The sequence below is a fragment of the Nuphar pumila genome, chromosome 3, assembly GCF_984573655.1.
Source record: "Nuphar pumila chromosome 3, dmNupPumi1.hap1.1, whole genome shotgun sequence".
In the NCBI taxonomy this organism is placed as follows: Eukaryota; Viridiplantae; Streptophyta; class Magnoliopsida; order Nymphaeales; family Nymphaeaceae; genus Nuphar; species Nuphar pumila.
This window is the reverse complement of record NC_143251.1, coordinates 119,833,400-119,849,460: the sequence shown is the minus strand read 5'-3', so window position 1 is coordinate 119,849,460 and position 16,061 is coordinate 119,833,400. Positions and strand designations below refer to the sequence as shown.

At 37.1% G+C, this 16,061-nt stretch overlaps 1 long non-coding RNA gene across 1 annotated transcript; it reads right to left on the bottom strand.

Moving 5' to 3' along the window:
* Positions 1-1,042: 1,042 nt before the first annotated feature.
* Positions 1,043-13,656, bottom strand: LOC149843478 (uncharacterized). The gene is made up of 3 exons (XR_016430876.1): positions 13,607-13,656; positions 12,945-13,158; positions 1,043-1,182 (listed from the first exon to the last, which is right to left on the bottom strand). It is a non-coding gene; the product is annotated as an uncharacterized LOC149843478 (long non-coding RNA).
* Between the last annotated feature and the right edge of the window lie 2,405 nt (positions 13,657-16,061).

Below are 16,061 nucleotides of genomic sequence, written 5' to 3'. Positions count from 1 at the left end.
CAATCTGAATTGACAAATTCAGACCCATTTTGACAACACCCATTCTAGCCAAGCCAAGTTGTTGGGGTCGGCTTATGTAAGGCTTAATTGACATGGAAAAGTTTGGTGTTTGGACCCACTAACCATTGATTTGACCAACCAAAGTACTCGAGCCTGACCAACTGTAGTTCGTTCACAAGATGTTTGGGCCAGTGCTAAGAACGATTTTGACTGGGTCATGTTGACCTGTGCTGGATAGGTTGAGTCTTTGCCTTGGTTGTCATTAGAACTCTTGAGATTGTGAACCCACTCAAGCTACTTTTAGTCGCAACCAGGGTTGTCATAAGGCCTGTTCACAACAGTCAAATGTTGCCGATATTGATGTTTTTTGGTGACTCAAAAATCAACAGTTATAAATGCACTAAATATTCACAACTTAAAAAAGGTTTTCTTTTGTAAAAAAAAAAAACAAGATCCAAGAGTTGATATCTAACAAATTGTGTATGTTGAAGTAAAAACAACTTGCAACTATGAGTTTCAACTCATTGATTTCTTATACACATCCAGACCAGACTTTATATATATATATATATATATATATATATATATATATATATATATAAAATTTGAAGATGGGTTTGATCGTAAACGATCAAACACTGATGGCTCATTTTTTTTTTTTTTGCGTGTTCCAGACATTTAGTGGCAGTCTTGACCGCCTCTAAATGTCTGGGAGGAAAAAGTCTTTTTTGAAGAAAAAGAACGCATGGAGAGAGGGAGAGTTCCGAATAGTAATTATCTGTCAACTTTCTAGACAAACAAACATCACACGAGAGAGAGAGAGAGAGAGAGAGAGAGAGAGAGAGAGATGTCAAGGCAGTTAACTGCAATATCTACTGTTAACCTGCGTGCACGTCAAGCAGATGAATGAACGCGCACGCATTACAACTTTCAGAAATAGGCAAATGGACTTTTCTTCTTATTCCATCACAATCAAAGTCTCGCAAAAGCACAAGCAGATTAAAGAAATGTATCCTTCACAATTACTGAGAAAGTAGGTTCGCTAGAATAAAATGATTCTAAAGAGGGATCTCTACCCCAGCCTGGCTTTTTCAGTTCTACAACAAATCAGTATTCCTTATTGCCAAAGTTCTTGCACCAGAGCTGCGAAGGGATCGGGCGAACAGGGTGATGTGGCCGTTGCTGCAGTAAGCATGGAAACCATTAGCTCTGTTAAACATCATTTGTAATGATCAGCAATTTCTATCAACAGAGGAGTTGAAAATCACTCATCGTTTTGAGAGTTAATTTAAAGCCAGTTTACGAGGAGCGGAACATGAGCCTAGCCAAGCTGAAGTAGACATTGTTTGAGTTAGGCTTGGTGCACATATACTTGGCTCCATTTCAAGCTCAAGCCTCTCTCTCTCTCTCTCTCTCTCTCTCTCTCTCTCTCTCTCTCTCTCTCTCTCAGGTGGAACAAGGGATGTCCACATACATAAAAATGCTCGTTTCAAGACTGCTCTTGCTTGTCTTGTTAAGCCCACTAAACAATTGCAAGAGAGCCTGATCTGAATGCGGGAGGCTTAGCTTGTTGTCCAGGTTTAGGTGCATGTCATACATGATATCAACTAACAGCTTAGCTGGATCAAGTTGGTGGACAACATCAAGAGACTATTAAGGATAGTGTAAACGGTACCATTCAGAGTTTCACTCGCTATTAGGTTTACCTACTGCATCTTCTGATGCACAAGACACTTGTTGAATTTCACATAACCAAGAAGTCATAAGAGCCAAACAGAAATGAACAAAATTCCAGAGCCAAGAAATTTTAAGATGATAAGATCTAAATGGAAATCAATAAAAGACAAACTAAATTGCTTTTTTACATGCAACAATAACAGAATGTGCCTTCTGCAGACATTCACATGCAAATATATTCACAATGCCCATAAAGCAATTTCAGAAACCAGAAATCTCTACTCTCTACTCTGCTCATGACAAAGGTTTTATTATTTCACTATGTGGGAAACCCAAAAATGAAAATGTAAAATAGATCCAAGTGTTGATGGTGCAGCCAAATGCAAAAGAGCAAGGCTCCACAACCAAAAAATTCAAGACTGTAGTGTGCCCAGTACACACATTTACATGAATAAGAGAGAAGTGTACAGATATCAGTCTGTTGATTGACATCAACATTTTACATCCATTGTCCAAATCAAGGTTGCCAGGAAGGACAGCAGACCAGGGAAGTGGCATGGAAGGAGAAACGAAGCAAATCAGGCAAATGTTGAAAAGATTAAAAGAAGAATACTAGGTAACTCTATGATGAACTTTCTTGACTCCATCTGTTATAACACTATAAAATAGGGTCTTGTATTTATATGAATAATACAAATATAAACTCTAATATGCTTTAATAGTAACTTGCTTTGAAAACTGCTTCATAAACTTCAGGTAATATTTTGTTAATTAGTAAAAAATCAAGTGAATTAATAAGTCTGCATCCTTTTCATTCTAATGGAAAGCAAAACTTCTCAGCTATCAGATACCACTTCCAATGTTAGGAGAAGCGTGTTCTCCACCTTGAAATATTTATGTTTGTTGCTCTAGAAACACAATGCAAGAGCCCAGTCCAAATAAATGACATTCTACCATGCAATTTTATCAACCAGTCATACACCATAATATCAAGCTATTAAAGACAAATAACTTGGACAGTCCACTAGAGAAACAATTTTTTCATTTCATTAGTTTATGTTTAAAACCTATGAAATTTTTCAAAGGAAATGTTCTTTAATTATTTAGTTATTGGATGTAATATCTTATAACAAAACTGGAGGAAATAGCCATGTCAACTTTTGCTATTCATTCCACCAAGATACAGTAAAAATTATACAAAGACAAACACACTGCTAGATCACTATGTGCAACTGTATACATTTTATACACTTTACATACATTAAGAGAGAGTATGGAGAGTTTGGATAGCAAAAACTTGAACCTTGGATATGCATGTGACCTTGTAAAGTATGCGCAAACATATGGTACACATGTTGATCCAACTCTGTATTCTTGTCTTGCATAACAACAGTCTACAATCCTATATGTTTTGTTCATGAAACTTAAGATTCTTGGCTACTAAAGCAGTGGTCATGTTGTCACAATGGACCAGAATTGGATTTTCAGTTTAACACCTACATCTATCTTGAAGTAACCACCCAATCCACGCTACCTCTGAGGTTGTTAGCAATATGGCTCTCTATTCTACTAATTGTTGACTTACAACTCGTTCTTGTTCTTTCCTACGTCATAAAACTAGTCCCCCAAAAAACACAAGAACCTGTTGTAAAGCATCTATCTAGAGGTCACCTTAGAAGCTATGTCACACGGACCCTTCTAACAGGGCACCGCACCAGCATCGCACCCGCACCCAGGCGGGTGCGACACTTGGACACAGCTTCCTTTGTGTTAGGTGAAGTCAACCACACTGAGGTCCATTTCTATCCAAAAGTAGATTCAATTAACCCTAATCAAGTTCATTTTTATCTATATTATATATATAAATACATAAATGCACACAAATACATGTAGTGTTAACTTAAAACTGTTAAAAATTATATATATATATATATATATATATATATATATATATATATATATATATATATATATATCCTCCCCGCACCCTCGCACCCAAGTTTTTTTAAAGTGCCGCATCGCCGCATCCGCACCCGTACTTGCACCCGCACCTATGTGACATAGCTTAGAAGTATATGTATATTCTCAAAGCTTTAACTTTGAAAATGCTGGAAGGCTTAGTACCTATCTGCCCAAGCCCCTGGTATGGGTACTGGGTACATACCTTGTACGTTTTGGGTCTGGTCAGGTTGATCCCGACCCAGACCCACTTTTTACTTTTTTGGGGTTTAACTGTCCTGCAACCCTCTTCACAGGAGAGAGAGAGAGAGAGAGAGAGAGAGAGAGAGAGAGAGAGAGAGAGGCCCCCTCCCTTTTCTTTGGGTTTTCTCATGCCCCCCACCCCCTCTTTTCCTTTCATATAAAATCTTAGATATATTGGTTTGGATCATAACCCAATACAATATATATATTATTTAGATTTATATATTTATATGCCCCTGTATCCACATTCTAGAAATTGTTGTGTTGTAGCCCCTGTACCTGTAACCAAAGCTGTACCTATATGACAGCTTAGTATGTAGACCATGGTCCATCTCACATCAAATAAATACACATTACTAAATTGAAAGAGTGCCCATGAATTGATTACATGTGTGTTGCACGTGTGAGGTCAGGGCAAGAGACATATATATGAGATACCCTACTGGTTGTCTGTATACTGTAGGATCAACAAAAAGCTCTCCATAATTCTTTCCAAGCTTCACACTGTCCTCAGTTAAGGTATGAACTTTTTGCTAGCCTGGCTCTAGACACAATATTGCTGCATACTCATGTTGGAATAGTAGATGGAGAGTATAGAATCTCCAATGCAATAAAATCTTTGAGAATTCCCAAGACACCTTTGATGTAAGGAATGCTATAATTATCATCTCCTATATCATGCCATTCACATATTGTTCTACCTCCATTTGATCATAACTTTCCTTGAATCCAAAAGAAGTCATTTCGACCCCAAAATTTAAAAATCAAACTTGAAGAGCTTGCTTAGGTCCACAAAGAACTCTTTTCAAGACTATTGGATATCCCTGAGGCAAATCCATAAAGTTTCCATTTAAGATATATTTTCACATCTAACTGAAACATTTTTCATTTTCTGACATCAGCCACAACCAACAATAACTATGGTCATATGACTCATTGGTGAAAAGGCTTTACAAAGTCAACTACATGCAGTTGATTAAATCCCTTTGCCTCAAAAACATATCATTTTTTTGAACCATCAGCTCTTGTCTTCACTTTGTATACCCACATGCAAACAATGAGAATCATTCCTAAAGGCAATAAGCTTCCATTCTCTCAAAAGCAGTAAGTTCCTCTTTTGAGGCTTGCTTCCGTCCGGTTGTGTGATGCCAAGGAAACATGATGTTTTGAAAAAGAACTATCATAAGAAACAAAATATGATAGACAAACTGGGTGTCCAAAACTGCAATGTATGTAAAGGAAGATCCGGATCCAAAACACATTGAAGTGGGTCCTCATCACCCTGGTCCACACGTTGGAATGGATCCACATGATATGAAGGAAACATCCAATGGTGAAAACACAAGTCGCAATCAGGACAATTACCTTGGTGACTATACTGAACAAAGACTCTTTCCTTACAAGGCAACTAGAAGAAAGAAAAGAAAGGAGAACCTCTCACCTAAGAAGACTCCTAATAAAAGTAGTTCTGAACATGACTGTAATCTCAAAGAGTCTAAATGTAATTGAGACTACTTGTACATGAATAATCCTTAAAAACATGTAACTCTTGGAACTATCTATAAAAAGGGAGAAGAGCTCATCTCTAGTTTGTGAGAACAGAGAGAGAGATCCCATAGTGGAGGTAGGTCACATCTGGACCGAACCACTTTAAAACGTTGCTTTCTTGTGCATGAGAGTGTAAATTTTTGGGTTTCACGATTTTACATGGTATCAGAGCCTGTTGACTCCAATGAGCTGGTGTGCTAGTTCAACCTCGCCCCATGCTGGTGGTGATGGCATCAAGCTTGTCCTCTCTGGTTCCCAACCCAGCCAATCAATGAAATGTGTTTTCTTCTATAGTGTCCATCAAATTGGATAGGAACAACTACCATATACAACACTTTCAAATAGAGGCTGTTATGTACAGTCAAGATCTTATCAAGTACATGAATGGATCATATCCAGCGTCATGCCAGTATATATCAGAAGGTGAGCAACTCAAAATTAATCCTGATTTTGTTACTTGAAAGTGGGCAGACCAACTTGCATTGAATTGGATCAAAGCCATTGTTATTGAAGTCGTACTGATTTGCCCAGAATGCATGGATTGCATTGGAACAATCATACACATCTCACTCCAGTCTCAGGATCCTCCAGTTAAAAGGTGACCTCCAAAACGTCAAGAAAGATGACAAGAGCATGTTATAATATATGAATCATGTCAACTTCCTTGCAGACACCTTTTGTATTATCAAAAAACCAGTTCGAGGGAGATATACCCGAGAGTACGAAAGTTTCATTACTACTATTACCACCTCTACTCTCAACAAGCTCCCAAGTTTTAGTGAGATTTTTTATCTTGCTAAATCAAGAGAAGAGACTCCAAATATTGAATCCCAAGTCTCCCCAATAAACTGAAACTTCTATGATCGCTTTCTTTTGTCAAAGAGGTCATGGTCGAGGTCACGGTGGCCATGGGAGAGGGGCTGGCTATTTTAACCCCTTCCAAAACCATCAAAACACTGGTTCTAAAGATAATCAAGGCCAGCAAAGGACCCCTTAACATGATGGTATCAGGTCGTGTGCCAGTTCTGTGGACAGATGAACCACATGGCATACACGTGTTATGATATCCCAAAAGTCTTCGCGGCTATGACGCTAAACAACATGCAGGACAATTCTTGGTACCCAGATACGAGACCCATACATTACATGACTACAAATGATCAAGGCATGGTAAACAAGTCAGAATATCATGGACAGGATGTAGTTATGGTTGGAAATGGAGTGAATGTGCCAATTGCAAACATAGGTAATGTTCCCTTCAATCAGTTTGCTCTCTTAGATGTTCTTCATGTTCCTACCATAAATAAGAATAGTTTGTCAGTTGCAAAGTTCACTCGAGACAATAACTGTGTTTTTTAATTTAATGCTGACGGGTTTTATGTTAAGGATCGGAGGAACGAGACTATTCTCGAGTAGAGGTGGAATGTACCCCTGGTCAAGTCAATCCCGATGTAGGAAGGAGAATCATGGATTTGTTGTAGGAGAAGCTAACTTTGTGTGCGTCTCTCATCAGTTTTCTAAGGTTGTTTGGCATTGTCGTTTGAGACAATAATTTTAGAACTTTAATTTTACTTGAACAGAATAAGTTGATATCATGTGATAATAAAAAAACGGTGTGGTGATGGGGAATATTTATGCTCTAGTTGCATTGCGAACAAGATTCACAAACTCTCTTTTAAAAAAGCTGAATTTTCTGCTAGCTCACCTCTTGAAGCTGTGCATGCCAATTTGTGGGGGCCCGTACCTTCACGAGAAGAATATTCTTACTACCTGCTTCTTCTGGTTGACAACTATTCACATTTTTCATGGATTTTTCCTATGATTACAAAATCAGATACCTTATCATGGTTTGAAAACTTCAAAGCCATAGTTGAGAATCAACTTAAAAGAAAAAATAAAAAAAATCATAGTGATGGAGGTGGAGAATTTGTCTGTAGTGCTTTCTCTGAATTTTTGAATAATCATGGGATAAAGAGGTGGCTCACTTGTCCGCACATGCCTCAACAAAACAACATTGTTGAGCACAAACATAGGTAAGTTCATGAGATAGGGATGAGTCGTTTGGTTCATGCATCTTTAGATGTTAAATTTTGGATTGTTGTGTACTTGATTAATCGGCTCCTGAGTCCAAACCTGGGTGACAAATCTCTATATGAGTTATTGTTAAATCGTGTTCCTGGATATGAGCATCTTAAAATTTTTAGATACACATGTTACCCATACCTAAGACCTTATGTTAACTCAAAACTGTCACCCAAGTCCAAAGCATGTGTGTTTATCAGGTATGGTGCAAATTACAAGGGTTATATTTGCAAAGATCCTATTACAAGAAGGGTTTTTATTTTCAGACATATTATATTTGATGAACCCAATTTTCTATATGCCAAAATAAATAATAAGAATCATGTGACTACCTCTTGGACACAAACTCTCACATAGACCCAAACACCTTTGGATGTTGTTCCCTATAGTGACTCTCCTAAAATGTCCTCACTTGTCACCTTGTTTGTTCCTGTGATAGTCAACCCTAGTCATGTTGCGCAAACCTGAACACCAAAACCAAAACTCTGAAAATATGGACTTTGCCCCCAATTCATTCATGCCATCAATAGAATCTCATAGTGCACCCACCAACGAGTCAAACCTAGTACCTAACCCTGAGTCATCATAACCAAACTCTGAAGTCAACCAAACTCTCATTAGAACTCACCGCATGATAACTAGATCCTAAGATGGTACATTAAAACCAAGATTGTTTTTTGCCATGAAGTATGTCCATATAGGACTCTTGACTGAAGTATTGCAAGAAGAAAAGGAACCACATGATTTAAGTCAGGTTGTCCATGATCCAAAATGACATCATGTTATGACTGATAAAATGCATGCCCCGTACAGAAATCACGGACTCTTGTTTCGTCCTCTAATGTCCACAACGCAGTTGGTTGCAAGTGGATATATAAAATCAAATGTCATGTTGATGGGACCATCGCCAAATACAAAGCCCGCCTGGTGGCCAAGGGGTTCAGTCAACAGGAGGGTGTAGATTATTTTGAGACCTTTAGTTCTGTCATCAAACTAACATCAGTTAGAACCGTTCTTTCTATTGCCATCTATGTCACAGGGATTCGGCTAGGAGGGTGCCGCACCCGCGTCGACGCGACTCGACGCGGGTGCGGGTGCGGCACCAGGTGCGGTCAACCCGATCCTGGGTGCGTTGACCGCACCCAGGATCATTAAGGTCCATTTTTTTTAAAAAAAAAAATTTGCCCAAATGGGCTTCGAAATTTTTTTAAAAAAAAATTATGCAGCTGAAGGTCCATTAATACTATTTTGCAGCTGTCATCTGCTGTCAGCAGCTGACAGCTGCAAAAAAAAAAAACCCCGCCTATTCCCCTACCCCCTTTATATATATATATATATTACATTTTTACCCCTACCGCACCCCCGCACCCGAGTTTTTTGGAAGTGCCGAATCCCCGCACCCGCACCCGCGCCCGCACCCACACCCATGTGACATAGATTGCCATTAGTTGTGGTTGACAGATTCACCAATTAGATGTTAATAATGCCTTATTACATGGTTTCCTAAAGGAAGAAGTCTATATGAGTCAACCTCCAAGTTTCAAAGACAAGCAACATCCTGACTATGTGTGCAAACTTAGTTGGGCCTTATATGACTTGAAACAGGCCCCACGTGCATGGCTTGAAAGGTTGAAGGTGTATCTAGAGAAACTGAATTTTGTGGAGTTCCATGTTGATTCATCTCTGTTTATCTGCCACGAACAAGGTATAAAGATGTATATGTGGATGACAAAATTATAACTGGAAGTTCTCACCAGGAGGTCAAGAACATTATTCAAGCCTTTAGCCAAGAGTTTTCAATTAAAGACTTGGGTCCTTTACATTATTTCTTGGGTATTGAAGTTGTTAAAGACCCATCAGGGATCATTTTTACTTGGAGAAAAATATATTATAGATCTCCTGATTAAGTCAGGCATGATAGACTGCAAAAACATTGTCACCCCTGCAGTTGCCAATATTCACCTTTCAAGATTTTCGAAAAAATTATTGGAAAATCCAACTCAATACATAAGTATTGTGGGAGTTTACAATATGCCACATTTACCCATCCAGACATAACCTTTGTCGTGAATAAGGCATGTCAGTTTATGCATGAGCCCACGCAAGATCATTGGACACATGTTAAATGTGTCTTGAGATATCTTAAAGGAACGCTCAACTATGGTTTACATAACAAACAATCCAACAGTTTCAGGTTCACAAGATTCTCATACGCCAATTGGGCAGGATGCCAAGATCAAAAATCCACCAGTGGGTACCTTACCTTTTTGGGACCCAATTTACTCTCTTGGAGTCCGTCCAAACATCATGCAGTTGTTCGATCAAGTACAGAAGCTTAATACAAGAGCATTGTTGGGGCCGCCTCTGAATTAATGTGGCTTAAACAACTCTTGAAGGATTTGGGTTTCAATTCACCACAAGTTCATGTACTTTGGTGTGATAATTTGGGAGCTACATATCTAACGGCCGATCCTGTGTTTCATGCCAGAACAAAACATATAAAGTTTTACTATCATTTTGTCACAGAAAAGGTTGCATGCGGTGAAATTGAAGTCCAGTCCGTACCGTCCAAAAATCAGATAGCTAACGTTCTCACCAAGGCACTACTTGGGCCAAAATTCCAATATTTTAGATACAAGCTGAATCTCAAGGAGTTAAGTTTGAGGGGGCGTGTAAAGGAGGATCTGGATCCAAAACACATTGAAATGCATGTAAGTCACATCTGGACCGAACCACTTTAAAATGTTGTTTTCTTGTGTGTTAGTGTGTGAATTTATGGGTTTCATGATTTTACACCTCAAGTTAGTGCACTATACCAGGCATTAAATTTTGAGACCAGGCATTGTAGTATTGTCGTTGATGATCTCTTGTAAAGGTTGTTCTTCGAGAATATCACTTCTTGTGACCAATGTTTATAAAAGGATACTGACCTTCTTCCTTGTTCTCTTCTTTTATAGACTTTTTTACATTGTTTACTTTACACAACTTATCTTCATTTTGCAGTTCTCTTGGCTCATCTTTCTTAGGATAAGGGATAAGAAAAGACATTTCAGTATCACCATCATCATGATGTTGGGTCCTCTAGAAAAATTGTTGATATTAGTGAAAGCATCATGTCTTTATATACTAAGCTTCATTGCTATAGGGCCACACCACCAATACCTTTTCAGGATTCGAGATACCCAAGAAAATAACATGTTACTCTTTCAACAAGTAATTTGTCATGTTTATATTTTAGAAAGGAACAAAACATGTGTACCAAAAGCTTAGATCAAGGTAAAATCCAAAGGCCTAGAAAATAGTCTTTCATAAGATGGTTTTAGATTGAACAGATGAATGCATCTTATTATATAAAAGTTACAACAAACTTCTAATCCAAAATTCTTTTCAAATTTTTAACTCTCTCAAAAGGTCTTTATCTCAAGGATATGTCAATTTTTCCTTTCAAGCACTCCATTTGGTTTGACGATATGGATTATGGACAAGATTTATGAGATTTAATACCTTTGAGCGCTAAGTGTTGAAACTTTTTTCTTATATATTCACATAAAATGATGAAACTTTTTACTTATATATTTATGACCACGAATATCTTGAACAATCATTAACAAAAATTACAAATAACAAGGCTTGAGGGTAACTGATTGTTCAGTGGTTCCTTTTATCTTATCTCCCATACAGAAAATGTCACTATTTACTAAAATGACATAGATATAAGGGCTTGATAGAAGTATCTAGTGTCAATTCATATCAACAAAGAGAGGCAAAGCTAAGTGAAATACCTATTCGACATTTGCATGACCGTTGATTAAGATGTGGCCAAAAATTTAGGATAAAGACAAGCCCACTATCCACCTTACATAGTCCCACCCTAAATGATGTCAATACAAAGAGCTTTGGAAGTTATGTAGAACATGGACATACATCTATGACAATTATGATGACATAAGAGAGCACAACAAGGAGAGGAAAAAAATGAGAATGATGATAACTAGCCTTAAAATAATAAGACAAGAAAGGTTTTCTTTTTCTCTTTTGGTTTACACTTGGAAATTTCAAAATTAGAAAAACAAAGCTAGTTACATCCCTTCAGTGGTACAGAGACACCATCTCAGCATGCAGTCTCATGTTTGAATCCCATAGAAGGCCGTCCCCAATTTCCTGATTGATTATAAGTAATTTTTGGCATAGGGAACCACTAAATCCATACTTTTACATACACCAAAGAGGAGGAAGGACAGTAATTTGGGTCAACCATGTCATGATTCACATGAAGAAAATAAACAAAGTTCATACTAGTAAGGACATGATACTGTGACAAACTCACAGAGACATGCATGACTAAATGACTAGAACATAGCAATTTCATCCACTAGCCTAGAAGGATGACATCATGTGTTTCTCGAGTCTGCACAATAGGAAGTAAGAGAACAGCAAAGTTTTCCTTTGTCACAGGACACATTTTAATGCAGAACCAGCAAACCTAAGTATGGCCCAACTTAAAACATCTTAGCATGGAAATATACTTGGTAGAATCTAGGTTTGGTAATTGTCTAGCATATATTGTTAAGAAGACACAATCATATGCACTTAGTATAGCATGTTGTTCAGATGCAGACATACTAACTTCAGGAGTGAAAGTGATTGGCCAAATAAGCAACAGCTTATTACTGCCTACAAACAAGGAAAAATGCCAGATCCACTATAATGAAACATGCCTTTAACCAAAAGGTAGACATAGTGAAATGATATATATATATATATATATATATATGATGTACCACCAAAACAATCTACAAAAGAATTTCTTTTTAATAGAATTCCACCATCTTCAACTACAGGAAATGAGAGAATGCAGGAAACATGCATAGTTCCAATATATTCTAATAAAGCATGAAACCATAATGAGGAAAATAGGTCCATACATATTATTTCAAGTATGGACAACATTGAAAGGTAGTTCCCTGCTAGCAAAGAATAATATTTAACATGAGTTTGACAATAGTCAGTGTACACTATTAGAATGACTAATGACCTCAAGAAATCTGAGATCAACTAAATTTATTTCCATAGTGATTTTCACCAACAAAAAGTTATTAATATGACCATCAGAACTTCAATACTGATACAACTTCCAAACTACCAACATCATTATCCGCTGCAGAAACAACAGCAGTTCCAAAATACGGGAAACACTATAACAACAAATCAAATATGTTAGCAAGTCAAATTTAACCAACAGCATCACGCTTCCATGAAGAAACGAGTAAATGGATTGACTAAACCGTTAGTCTCAAACATCTGCCCCAACCATACAGCATCTCAAAAAACTAACAAATGAAAACAGAACACAAAAATAGAAGAAAAATGCGGAACAAGAACAGCACATTGCAAAAATGGAAAAAGCAAAAAAGTGACAAGAGATAAAAACCAACCTCTAGTTCGGCAGATTTAATAGCCAGAGGAATACAAACAAGAATGATACCCGCCATCGCGATTGCGGTATTCCTCCGCCAATGTTTCGGCCGACAATATGGGCCTCCAGTCATACTCCACACCTTAGTCCTGAAATCTCCATTAGCGCTCCCATGATGCTCTCCACCGCCCATTTTGGCAATTACCACTACTCTTCCTTTTCTCTCACTCTCTCTACATATTACGAGAGAAACGGGAAAGGGAAGAAAACAGAAGATGCAACAAGATCAGCCATTTTCATTCCACACCCATTAATTCAAACACCTAAATGAAACGGAACCACCATCTAGAATCTGAGTTTCCAAATCAAATTGCACTACAAAAACAACAAGATTCGATAAAAATTGGGGATACCACCCAAAATTACATTAAAAAAACTGCAAATATGGCGTCAAACAAGATTTTTCATTCTTTAATCATTAATCGAAATACCCAAAGAAAGAATGATGTGTTTTCCACCATGCCTTCACCAATCGAATTGAAGAAAAACTCAAAAATTCACAAGAAAATTAGGGTCAACAGCCAAAAGAATACAAAAGAAATTGTCAATCCATAGAACTAAAGGAAAGATTATGCTAGAGATTGCATAAGAAAAGCAACCGATTGAAGAAAAAAGGCGTACCCGAGAGCGCCTCTCCTACTTTGGCCTTTGCTTCGTCGAGAGACGAAGAGAGCTCTCTTTGGTGACCATAATGATGGAGATTGAAACAGTTCGGGTCTTAATTAACCCGATAATGGTTGTGCCTGGATCCACCAAAACAAGCCAGCTAAGTTAATCGGGTTCGGGGTTTGTAGAACACAAATTTTAGTTGGCTGGAGTGTTTAGGAAATGTGGCTTAATCTAACCAGAGACCTGGTCAGAACACTATGAGGGTGCGTTTGAAATTCTCGGATCTCAAATCCGATGGGGATCCGGGGATCTGAGAACGGATCTCAACCTGTCCACTCCTTTCTTAAATCCGAGGTTCTGGCCCTATTTCCTTTTATTGCAAATTGTTGATCTGAAATCCCTTGTTTGGATAGCCTTATATCCCTAGTGACAAAAGTTAAAAAGGCAAAATATCGGCAGTAAAAAACTTGGGAGATTTTGAAATTTTTCATAAATCTCACATTTTTTAGGCAAAATCTTAGCATTAAAAAATAATTTTAAAAATATAAAAAAAATTATAAGAAAATATAAATAAAATACATTTAAAAGTAAAAATCTTGAGGTTTTCACGATAAATATCCGTTAAAAATGTAAATCTCATGATATTTGTCATGCTTTGAAAATCTTACAAGAAATTGCTGTTTTAAACTTTCAAGCAATTTCTTGCCAGATTTTCTCGCAATATTTGTCACAGAGCTTGTACCTAGTATCTAAGGCAGCGAAACAAGACTAGACATAAAATGGCTGGCTCGGCTCATAAAATGCTTGTTCAAACTCCTAAAATAGACTGGACAAGCTGAATATGAACAATAGGTACTGGGCTCAGCTCGACTCACTTGCACAAGCTTGTTAAGTAGAAAGAAGGAGAACTGAACATATTAGGCCCCATTTATCATTCTGCCTGGTTCTGCCCTATAGGTTTTAAGTGTTTTATGATAGATCTGAACTGTTTGATGTTTTCAGCATGATCGATTTAGTGGGAATCGACTCTTGGACCATGTTTTTTTGACAAAAAAATATGATTTTATGAGCCAAGAAAAACTGGTACCTTCGTAGCCATTGATATTGGATCACCAAAAAAACATGTATGCAGGTCAGATTTCAGCAATCCAAAAGCTGGTTTTCACTAAACAAACTTTATTGGATTACATCTATGGTGTTAGATGTGTGAAAAAATGCTTAAAACTACAATATTTGAAGGGGCCTAACCAGGCCTCATGAAAAAGAAAGCCTAAGGAACTCATTATATATATATATATATATATATATATATATATATATAGAGAGAGAGAGAGAGAGAGGTGTTTGACGCTTTTTTTGTTTTTGCCAAATTTTGAAAAGTTTATTTTTATTGTATTTTTTCTAAAATCTCAGATATGATTTACATGCTTGATTTTGTAGGAATTGACAGTTGGATCGTCTGTTTCCAACACCAAGTTAGGTTTTTATAAGATTCAAAAATCAACGGTCTACAATGTTAAAAAATATTCAATGCTTAAAACATTATTTTTCTCAAAAAAACATGATCCAAGTGTGATTTTTTAGTAAATTAATCATGCTAAGGTCAGATTTTTTAAAAACAAAAACCCCTATCCAGGCTCGGTAGGCACACAAAGAGTCAAGCACCTACCCTTTTCTCTCTCTCTCTCTCTCTCTCTCTCTCTATATATATATATATATATATATATATAACTGACCAGGCCCCATTTTCTCATTGAAGTATTTTATGATAGATCTGTACCATTAAATGTGTTTATCATGCTCGATTTAGTGAGAATCGACTCTTGGATTGAAAAAATGTATTTTTTTGAGCCAGAAAAAAATGGATGCCTTCATACATCACCAGAAAACCACTATACAGGTCATTCGAAGGCGGATTCCTACTAAACAAAACCTATAGATCATATCTATGGCACTAGATGCAAGAAAAAACACAAAAAAACTACGATTTTTTTAAAGGGCCTAATGGGGGCAAAACGAGAAAAGGGGCAGCACCAGCGCATTACTCTCTCTCTCTCTCAAAATATATATATATATATATATATATATATATATATATATATATATATATGATTGAGCTATTTGGTTTGAAAAATTAAGTTGACAATGTATTTCTTTGTAATCTTATTTCTTCCTTATCTAAAACAATGTATTTTTTTTCTGTAAACAAGTCATGTTGAACTTTGCTCATTTAACTCAGACTCATTATAAGCTTGAACTAGGCTGGACTCGCCACAACAAGGTCAGCTTGAACACTGCAAGTTTGACACGTTCGGCTCATTTACCACCCTTACTTGAATCTGATTCAGATCTGTGATCCATGCTCTCAAATGTACGGATGTAAAAGGTTCATATATTAGGGTTGGATGTAGCTGATAACAAATTCTAATTAGTCGGATACTGGCTACTTGGACTCAGATTCAGATTC